The 11,269-nt window shown below is 38.9% G+C and overlaps 1 long non-coding RNA gene across 1 annotated transcript; it reads right to left on the minus strand.

The window, feature by feature from the left end:
* Nucleotides 1-4,001: 4,001 nt before the first annotated feature.
* Nucleotides 4,002-9,244, minus strand: LOC150057716 (uncharacterized). Its single transcript, XR_016536778.1, has 3 exons — nucleotides 9,056-9,244; nucleotides 5,153-5,239; nucleotides 4,002-4,141 (listed from the first exon to the last, which is right to left on the minus strand). It is a non-coding gene; the product is annotated as an uncharacterized LOC150057716 (long non-coding RNA).
* Between the last annotated feature and the right edge of the window lie 2,025 nt (nucleotides 9,245-11,269).

Consider the following 11,269-nt stretch of genomic DNA (forward strand, 5'->3'; position numbering starts at 1 on the left):
CAAAGTGAAGTGGGGACTTCGTGAGGGAGTTAGGAGGGATGGGGGGCTGTGCTGAAGGAAAAGGAAGATAAGTGGTTTGGGGAAGAGAGCTTGGTATGACACTAAATAGCCTTTCAGGTCCCTAGGAATGTTTCTGGTATAAAAGAGGTTCAGCCCCAGAGACTTGAGGAGTCTGAGGTAGCTTAGAATTCCACAGGCAGGATTTGAGCCAAGGACAAGATCTGAAGGACAAGATTTTCACAGACGAGTGGAGGGGACTACTGAGGATATATTTGTTTTTAAATTATATTTTTATTATAAGTAGTTGAACAAAAATGTTACCATTCAATAAATCAGTTTATGAGTACAATATATCTTAATCGGTATCACTCCTTTCATCATCCTTAGAACGTCTTTGCCTCATTGCACTCTTGTCGGCTATATGCTCCCTTCTCACAAACAGGACTGCTGAGTCCGTAGGTTTTTTACAATAACTTGGCAAGGATCATGACCCACTTCTCACTGAGACTGGTGTGTTTTGGACACCTGGGCCTGGCCTTTTCTGGAGATTGGAGGAAACAAGCAGTTCTCCCCTGCCTATAGAGTCAGGCAGCGGCAGGCATATTTCACTTTTCCAATTATGACACAGTCTGGTCGCGGTGGAAGTGGGAGTCTGTTGACTTTAACAGCCCAGCTGTTCTTGTCTTCCGGACAGCAGTCCAAATCTCTTGTGAGCAGAGGGGCGAACAGTCTGAAGTTCTAATGGGAGTCCTCCAGCATGCCATTGAAGAGCGGTATGTTATGGTAATGTGGCTCTGGGGGCCTCTGTGTTCCCTGCCTGTGCAATGCAGATGGAAACCCTAAGCCTGACTGTGTCGGGAGTGATGCCCTAAATGTCACTGTTCTCTGACAAGAGTCCGTAGCCATATTTCTTTTTTCTTTTTTAATTCCTGACTTAAAAAAAATTTAACTCAATTTTATTGTCCACGTGATGTACGGAGGAATTATACACATAAGATAATGAGTGCATTCCTTGTGTCACCCCCTGCCACGTTTATCTCCCACTTTCCCTTTCCCCTGTTCCCTCCCCCTCCACGCCAAGTTATAAAGTACATTTCCAATATGTTGTCTTGTGAGTATCACTGCTGCATCTTGCATGGTCATATGCACATAGTTTTTAAGCTATTGTGATCTCTTAGAGGACTGTCCTAGCCATATACTCTCACCATATGTCTTTAGGGCTCTTTTGCAGAAGTGTCACTTTCCTGATTCCTATTGCCTTGTTTTCCTTAATCTTCTTTCTGCCTTTACCTTTCTCTTCTTATGAGGTGATGGAGGGAAAAAAAAGACCCCCCTTTTTTTTCTTAATCATTGTAAACCATTCACCCTAATGTTCTCCAGCCTTTCAAATCCCTTCTCCCCACCTCTGATTGTCAGCACATGGCCAGCAACATTATTCCAAAGGATAGTCCTCCACGTAGAGATAATGTCAAGGGGCCCCTTAAAGTGAGCTACTTTCGCTTCATTGTGTTGGTAATGGTATAGGTATTTGAACTCAGGGTTTTGATTGCCTTTTTTTCACTCTTTTGCTTAAGGCAATAAAAAAATGACCCACATCTTTTTTCCCCCCTTGGGTTATAAGGCTTGAACTCGACCTGGGCGCTGTCCCTGAGTTCTTATCCTATCCTTGAGCCACAGTGCCACTTCTGGATTTCTAGTGGTTAATTGGAGATAAGAGTCTAATGGACTTTAGTGCCCAGGCTGGCTTTGAATGTCATCCTCAGATCTCAGCTTTCTGAGCAGCTAAGATTACAGGCGGGAGTCACTGCGTCTGACATCTTTTTAGTGGTAAATTGGAGATGAGTCTTATGGATTTGTCAGCCTGAGCTGGCTTTGAACCTTGCTTCTCAGATCTTAGCCTCCTGAGAAGTTGGGATTATAGGCATGAACTACCAGTGCCTGGCTAACAACTGGGTTTTAAAGATGGGACTTCTGAAACTGCATTTCACTTTTGAGTTTCCAGCTTCTAATTATATTGTAACTCCTGTTCTTTCCCTACCCATCTTTTCCATCCCATTACCACTTCTGAGCTCTGTAAAAGTAGTAGTCTCACAATATTAATTGCAAAGCAATGAGAAATTTAAATGTAGTAGAAAATATGACCAGTACCTCTTTTAAAGCTAAAGCTTAGTTAAAAATGGCTTACTCATTTAAGGACCATCCTTTTTCTGACTAATGGCTGAGTTGACAGAGCTGTACTGCTAAGAGTCCATACCTACAGAAGCCAAACATTCTTCCATTGCTCACATGTGCAGTTTTTTCATATATGTTCAGTATGATTTTTTTCTCCTATATGTGAAATGAAAACCATCTTCTTCAAAGTTATTGACTTCTGAGTACTTCCTAGATGCCACTTTGATGTTTAGAATTGATGATTCAAATGTTTCTTCATTAAAATTTCATGTTTTTGTTCATAAACAATTGAAATCTGATGGAATGGCCCCAAATTTCAGCACCTTAATTCTTTTTTCCATATATTTTTAAATTGTAATTAATAGAAGGGTTACATTTTATTCACCAGATAGAAGGTGCATTACTTAACAAATATTGATAACCTTTCTCATGTCTTGTTCCCCACTTCCCTCCCTTACCCCCACCCCTCATCGTGTTTCCCCCCTTCCTTATCCTCTTTCAAATAACCAAATAAGCATATATGCAATGTATCAGTTAACAAGATGAAATACTGTAACAATATGAGATAACCCAGGGACAGCAAAAGAGATGAGAGATCACATAGTACATTAAGGACAACAATCACTCATGACATGGCTTTTGTTTCTGTATCCTGGAGGTCCTTTCATTTAGCATCATACTATGTGGCCTTATATATCTAGGTTTTGTCCTATTGTAAATGTCTGCTAGGAGATCCCAAGGTTTCTATTGATTGTGACAAATGAGGGAAACCATTGAGCCTATGTTCCTTTGAGTCTGGCTTACTTCACTTAATATGATTTTTTTCTAAGTCCTTCCATTTCCTTACAAATGGGGCAATGTCATTCTTTCTGACAGCAGTATAGAATTCCATTGTGTACAAATACCACATCTTGTTGATCCACTCATCAACTGAGGGGCATCTGGGTTGGTTTCATATCTTTGCTATGGTAAATAGTGCTGCAATGAACATCGTTGTGCTAGTGGATTTAGTATGTCCTTGTTTCTGGACAATTGGGTAAATGCCAAGTAGTGGAATTGCTGGGTCATAGGGGAGCTCTATGTTTAGCCTTTTGAGGAGCTGCCATACTGCTTTCCATAGTGGTTGAATGAGTTTGCACTCCCACCAGCAGTGTAGTAGTGATCCCTCCTGGCTACATCCCCTCCAGCATCTGTTGTTGTTTGTTTTCCTGATCCTGGCCATTCTAACTGGAGTGAGGTGGAATCTCAGAGTTGTTTTGATTTGCATTTCTTTAATGGCCAGAGATGTTGAGCATTTCTTCATGTGTCTATAGGCCATTCTTATTTCTTCTTCAGAGAAGATTCTCTTTAAGTCTTTGGCCTATCTTTAATGGGATAATTGTTTCTTGGAAATTAGTTTGAGAGTAATTCAATTTTTTGAGCTATTGATACATTTTAGAAATGAGGCCTTTGTCCGTTGTAGGGTTAGTGAAGATCTTCTCCCACCCTGTAGGCTTTCTAGTTAATTTGCTAGCTATGTCTTTTGCAGAAGCTCTGCAGTTTAATGCAGTCCCACTTATCCAGAATTTCTCTGATTTGTTATGTTTCTGGGTCCTTTTTAAGAAAGTTTTGAGCTGTGCCAAGGAGACCTAGTGTATCTGCTATTCCTTCTTGTAAAATTTTCGGTCAACACCTCAATTTTTAGCTTCAGAAAACAGTACCACAGTGTGCATACCCCCAATCCCACAATGCTGCCATTAGATGAAAGTATCAATAATCTCCAGTATCAGAAGAGAGAACACACAAGAGAACCACACTCAGTGCTTACCAGCTTGCCTCCGAGGATTCTTGACTATGTTGTGCTAGGAGATGAAACTTTTCTATAACCAAGGTATCCAAAGAATATGCGGCAGGCTCTGAGTAGGATTCCCAGGGAGGATCCCCCAATGAGCTGGTGGCATTGCAGAAGGAGAGCATGGCCCAAAGGCTTCTGTGGAAGGAGGTGGTTATGGAGGCTGGAACTGAGGCACATCTTTCCTTGGCATTATCTCTATGTGGAGGACTATCCTTTAGAATAATGGTGCTGGCCATTTAATTTTACTCCTTCCTTCCTTCCTTCCTTCCTTCCTTCCTTCCTTCCTTCCTTCCTTCCTTTCTTCCTTTTTTCCTTTTTTGTCAGTCCTGGAGCTTGAACTCGGGACCTGAGCACTCTCCTTGGACACTTTTTGGACAAAGCTTCTGCTCTGCCACTTGAGCTACAGCACCATGTTTAGCTTTTTCTGAGTATGTGATACAGAGGAATTGAACCCACGGCTTCATGCATGCTAGGCAAGCACTCTACCACTAGGCTATGCTCCAGGCCCGTTTCCTTCTTCCTTCCTTCCTTCCTTCCTTCCTTTCTTTCTTTATTTCCTTCACTCTTTTTCTCTTTTTATTCCTTCCTTCCTCTTTCTCTCTTTCCTTCTGTGTTTTTGTTCCCTTTTTCTCGTTTCCTTCCCTCCCTTCTTTCTTTTTCTCTGTCTCTGCCTCTCTGTCTCTCTTTCTGTCTCTCTCTCTGTCTCTCTTCCTTCCCTTCCCTTTGCTTTCACCAGTACTAGGGCTTGAACTCAGAGACTCATGTTCTCCCTTGGCTTATTTGCTCCAGGCTGGCATTCTACCACTTATACCATACCTCCTCTATGCCTCTACTCTAACTTTTTTATGGATAATTGGAAATAAGGGTCTCACAGACTTTTTTTTGCTTTGAACCATGATCGTCAGATCTCAACCTCCTGAGAGGCACTTCCTGGTACCCAACCTAGTGTTAGCCATTTTCTAGCCTCAACTTCATATTCACAGAACTAGAATAACTAAATCCTGAAGAGGACCAGGAATGGGAAGCTCAGTTTCTACTCTTATATTGCAGAATTTTTGGCTTTAATGTCAGAAAAGATTTATGTAGATGACTCTGATTAATGGGAAATAAAGTTATTAGTAAATAATTAACAAACCTTGGCCATACCTTTAAAACTTCATTCAATAATATTGATGATCATTTTAGTTCTATATGTGTGACTCCCTGTGTATGTCTTTCATTTAGTTTTCATACCTAGGTGAGGAAGAATAAGATGTTATTTATTAGCCCTCTAAAACTCTATCAAGTATGTTCATTTGGATGTATAAATTTCTGTTGCTTTTATATGAGACTAGCTTCTTTGCTTTATAGTTATGCCTGACATAGTAAAAAGTAAGGAGTCTCAGGAGAGAATATCTTCCCTGGTATTATCCCTTTACTTAATTAACTTTTAAGGTTCCTCCAGAAAATATGGGAGAAAGGTAACAGGCCCATTTCCTGCTTGTAGACTGGGCTGCCAATGACTCTACCTGCCCTATGCAAAACATGCTGGCTTTATTTTAGGATGTATTGCAACTAACAACTTTTGCTACAACTTTTATTTCCTTCTAGATCTTAAGCTCCTTCCAGGCAGGGTTATATTGTTCAATATGAACACATTTTCCTTTGATGTGGGATTCTTCATTCTGGGATGGAGAATGATAACTGAGGTGCTCAGCAGGAAGGCCTCTGGGATGGGTCCATCATTGAAGCTGAACTCTGAAATGAGTCCTTACTTTTTTGGGTGTTTGTGGGCTCTTCTAGCTCCACAGGAAGGGAAGATTTAGTTGACTCATCCTGTGTGTGGGGGTAGGGGGTAGGGGAAGGTTAGGAGGACAAGATTAGGTTTAGGGTTAACCTTAGTGTTACAGGAAGGGTTAGAGATGGGCTTAGATATAGGGTAAGATACTAGGTAAAACTGCAACCTGTTTTAAGAAGGTTGCGTTAAATCAAAGTTAGAACGAGTGAAACCTACAGCATTTGTGCTAATTTTAGCATTTAGGTATAATTCACATTAAGGTGATGTTAGATTTCTGGTTCCAGTTAGGGTTAGGGTTATGGAATGGTAAGATTTAGGGTAAAACCAAGTTTTCCACTAAGAAATTGAAGTAAAATGTGTGAGATTGTTTAGAAACTTGAATATATTCCTTACATTCACTATTCTAAAACTTATTTTAGAATCTGGGAGTTTAAGGAAAGTTAGGATCAATGAAACTACAGTATTTTCCTTGATACCAGGATTTGAGGTCAGTGGATGTAATGGATCATGATAGGGACCAAAGATAGCTTGAGGGTCAAGAAATGTGTAGAATCTAGGGCAAACTGCAACTTACTGCAAGAAGTACAAGTGGGATATCATGTGTGATAAATTGAAACTCAATATTAAAAAAAATAAATTTAACATTAGGCCGGTATTAGGAGCAGAGTTTGGGTTAGAGTTAGGGTGGGTTTTAGGGTTAGGAAACTAGAACATTGCAGGTCAAACTGAAAACAAATTTTAGAAGTACAAGTTGAATAAAGGTTATGATGAATGTGATATAATTGCTGTTAATATTAGGATTTGTGTATAATTGAGATTATGATTAGCCTGAGTACTCACTCCAGTTGGAGTTCTGGGTAAAATGTAGAAAAGGGTCAATATTAGATAAAATTACATCCTATTTTAAACAAGTATCAGTTGATTCAAAGTTGGGGTGAACTGTAGTGCTTGAGAGTAATTAGGACTAGGGCTAGGGATAATTTTCTGCTTCAGGTTAGGGTTAGAATTAAATTTCTGGATAGGGTTAGGGTAAGGAAATGAGTAAGATGTTATGTAAATCTGAAACTTATTTAGGATCTTTGCATTCAGGAAAAGTTAGGGTAAATGTAAATATACATTTCCCCTAATATTAGAATTTGAGGTCAGTGGATATAATGGATCATATTAGGGAATAAGATAGCTTGAGAGTCAGAAAATCTGTAGTATTTAGAGCAATCAAAATCTTATTTCAAGAAGTTTGTGTGTGTCGGGGATGATCATGAAGGAAAAAAACAACTGGGAGAAAATGAGGGAGGGGTGGTACTGTTCAAAAAGAAATGTGGGCCAAGAGTATGGCCTGGTGGTTGAGTGCTTGCCTAGCACGCTACCCTTGGTACCACATACATAGAAAAAAGCCAGAAGTGGTGCTGTGACTCAAGTGGTAGAGTTCTAGCCTTGAGAAAGACCAAGGACAGTGCTCAGGCCCTGAGCTCAAGGCCCAGGACTGGCAAAAAAAAAATGTACTCAGTACGTGACTTATGTAACTATAACCCCTCTATATCTTACCTTTATGATAAAAAAAATGTAAAAATAAACTCTAAGGAAAAAACATGTGTGAGTAGAGTATCAAGTGAGATCAATCAACTACTTTGTTAAATGTAGTAGGATTTTGCAACGATGAAGAATAGGGTTTCAGTTCTAGCCAACATTAAATTTCAGGTTAGGAAAATGGAAAATTGAGGGTCAAACTGCTAATAAATTTTAAAGTTTAATATGAATGTGAAATATAGGATTGCTATTAATATTAGAAGTCATGTATAATTAGGATAAGGCTTAGCCTTGTGTGATTCTATTGGGGTTAGGTATAGAATTAAACTGCAACCTATTTTTAACAAGTATTAGTGTATTCTTAGTTGGGATGAAAGAATACTTTTGTATTTGCGTTACTTTTAGCATTTGAGGGTAATTAGTGTTAGGATTAGGGAAGGAAAAGTTTTAGGGTAAAGCTGAATTTTCTTCTAATAATTAGAAGTAAAAAATGTAGAATTTAAATAAACTAGTTTCCATACATTTAATATTCAAGGTGAACTTAGGTTAATTTTATCGTTAGGCTTTTGGATAGGGTTAGGAATAATGTTAGGGTTAGAAGTGGATTAGTTTGTTAAGTAAATCTGAAATTTATTTTAGGATCTAGGTGTTCAAGAAAAGTTAAGATCAATGGAAACTACAGTATTTTCCTTAATACCAGGATTTCAGGTCAATGAATGTAATGGATCATATTAGGGAACATGGTAACTTGAATAGTTATCTATATAGGATTTAGGGCAAACTACAACTTATTTCAAGTAGTACAAATGGAGTATCAGGTGGATGAACCAAAACTGAAGTATTTTTTGTTCAATGTGATAGTATCAGGCTACCATTCGGATTAGACTTTTGGTTAGGGTTCCAGCCAGGGATATAGTGTGAGGAAGGTGGTAAATTGAGTGTCAAACTGAAAATAAATTTTATAACTTCAAGCTGAATAAAGGCTAGGATGAATGTGAAACACAGGATTGTTTTTAACATTAGGATTCATATATATATATATATATATATATATATATATTAGGGCTAGGTTTAGCCTGAGTGCTCCAGTTAGGGTTAGAGTTAGAATGAAGAAAAAGGGTTAAATATTGGGTAAAAATACAACCTATCTCGATAATTATCAGTGGATTCAAAGTTGGAATGAAAGAAAACCAGTCTATCTATGTTAGGTAAGACCTTCCTCTCCCTGCTGGGATTTGTGTGGTAGGGGTGGTAGTCCATACATTTCAGGCTCCACTGACATATGCAGATTGTCACTTGTGTACACTACAGTTGGATCTCCAGGCTCCCTGAAGATCCACAGTTCCAAAAGTCTTGCCTATGTTTTTTGTATATATCCCCAGGCGCAGTCCTAGGTTTATTCTGCTGTGATTAGTGCCCACAAACTCATTCATGTACTAACAAGAAGCTGATACAGACATATAAAAGGAGCATGGTGTCTTTTCAGGATATTCCTTGCCTACTCCCAAGAAACAAATGACATCATAGAGCAAGAGAATGGTAGAACGATGGAATGTCCTGGGCTTCCCAGGACATTTCAGTGCATCCTATCTCTTAGCAAGGACAAAAAATAATTCCTGGCCTTCCAGCAAGGGCTGGCTAATCTGGAATTGATATGCAGTATAATATGACCCAATCTTAACCTAGGACTAGTACTTTATCTGATTTTTCTCCTAGTTATGATAGCTTTGGAAATCTCTTCTTACCTAATCTAGTTTAATTTCCTTTTAGACTTGTTCAGTTTAGACTTGTTGAGTTTCAGGTCTTGTGGTTAATACTCTGGTCTCTTGTTTTGTTTTATCTCATCTTTTCCTGGGCTCTTGTTTGTTATGCCTGTAGACCTTGTCTCCAGTCCTTCACAGAACGTAGAAAGTCCTAGACTGATGGCTGGTGACCTAGATTGTGCCCTCTCTAGATCATAGAACTTAGGGCCTTGACATCCAATGTGGCTTTGTGTGAGGTATGCCTGAATAACAGTCCTTTCTTATCAACAGTCCTGGAAATGAAGGGACAAATTCTGTTATCTCATTTCCAGAATGGGTCTGGGCACAGTCATTTTTTAGATTTCACCAAATTAGCTCCTGTAGTTTTGTGGTCTTTATGAAGTTCATATATACTTCTCTGAAAAAAGTTAATTTTATTTTCATTTTGTCAACAGAGTAGTAAAGTGTAAAATAGGATGAGTAGAAAAAGAAGTGGGATTGTCACAAATGGACAGCAATTTCATAAGACTTCTTTCTGTCCTACTGTCCTGTTGTATACGCATGCAAAAAAAAATAGGCCAAAAGAGGCTTAAATTGAGAAAGGGATTTTAAGAGTTGAAAAGCTGTGCCTCTTGATGTTTTATATTCTCCTTCCTTAATTTCTAAAACCAGACCATTGGTTTTGGGTCTTAATTCCTATTTCTAGGACACAGAAAGAAATCAGAGGCTTATTGGTATAATAAAATTTGGAGAGATTTCACTTAAAATGCTTGTTTTAAACATGAGGACTGAGTCAGAAAGGTGACTAGCCAAGGCCGCGTGCTTCATCAGTAGTACCAGGTATGGATCCAGGCAGGTATGAAATCAGTCACTGACTATCTGGGTAGTCAGTCCAGCTGGAGGAGGGAAAAGAGGTCAGGGCAGTGAGGACTCAATGATCCCCTGTCAGCTGATACTGTGGAGGATGCTGAGAAGAGGCTAAGAGACTAAGGAATGCTGGGAATTTGTTACCATATGGGATGGTGCTTTTAAATGTCCCCCTTAGGTCAGCTTATTGAGAAAAATGCAGGATTCATAGCTAGGTGTTCACTAATCTCCTCTAAATTTTGCAATAGAAGGTGTGTAAGTTTTGTATTTAAAGTAGTATCCAAAAATCTCATAGAAGCAGTTATGAAATATTTTGTTTTACTGGCAATGGGACAAAAAATAATTGGGCATTAAATCAAAGAAATGGGTAAAAGGGAGCTGCAAATCAAGGGAAATGGTAGAAAATTAGGTCTTAGTGGAGAGAAATGTGTACATAGGAACTTGCCTGATGTTTCAGGGAAAGAAATATGGTCCTGTAAATCTCCCTTTTAACCATTTAGACTCTGGTTATTCTGCCTGGCTGCCGGCACTACTCTTCTAGGAAGCTTGGGCCTCTTCTTGTTTCATGTTCTCATAATTCTCCTGATAACTTAGTCACAGCTACTATTTTAAGTGGTAGTTTTTGAGATCCATTCTGTTACCACATTCCTAGGACTAGCAGAATGTCCTCTTTCTTCTGCCTCCCACTGGTCACAGGCTGACTTCAGTTTCATGGTAGAAGGAGAGGACATCAAGTTGATCTCTGGAGGGCACTAGGACTCAGCTAATGGGCCACCTGGTTTCATTAAATCGTGCTGAAAGCATGCTTTATCATCTGTCTACTAGATACATAATTCCCATAAATTATACATTAAAAATAAATAATAAACACCTTTTTAATTGCTGATCCTCCTTTTCTCTTGTCAATTAAAGTGAACTTGCAAAGCTGCTTAACACAGAAAACTACACAGGCATCAACTCTTGTTAGATGTGGTACAAGCTGTTACACTGATTTTCCCATAGCTCTGAGGATTAATCACAGATAATCATCACAAAAGGATCACACCCATACAAATAATATAAAAATAGCAAAATGCCCAAAGTAGAGCTACTTAAATGAAGAAAACCATGTGAAAATGAATAGCTCTGAGTTATCACTCAAGGAGCAGGGGAGGGAAAGGGGAATAGAATTTTCTTTTTGAAAAATCCCTGGTCCTCTGTTCCTCTGTCTGAGAAGTAACTCATGGGACTAGCCCTGAATGTAGATGGTATTTTGATCTCTTGTCCTTCATGTTATTCTGAAAAGTGGGCTTTAACTCACACTTCCCATATGTGAATTAGAAGTCATTCAATCTTAGTGGAGAGGGAGAA

Source organism: Megascapheus bottae, chromosome 10 (genome assembly GCF_031878675.1).
Source record: "Megascapheus bottae isolate mThoBot1 chromosome 10, mThoBot2.hap1, whole genome shotgun sequence".
Classification (NCBI taxonomy): Eukaryota; Metazoa; Chordata; class Mammalia; order Rodentia; family Geomyidae; genus Megascapheus; species Megascapheus bottae.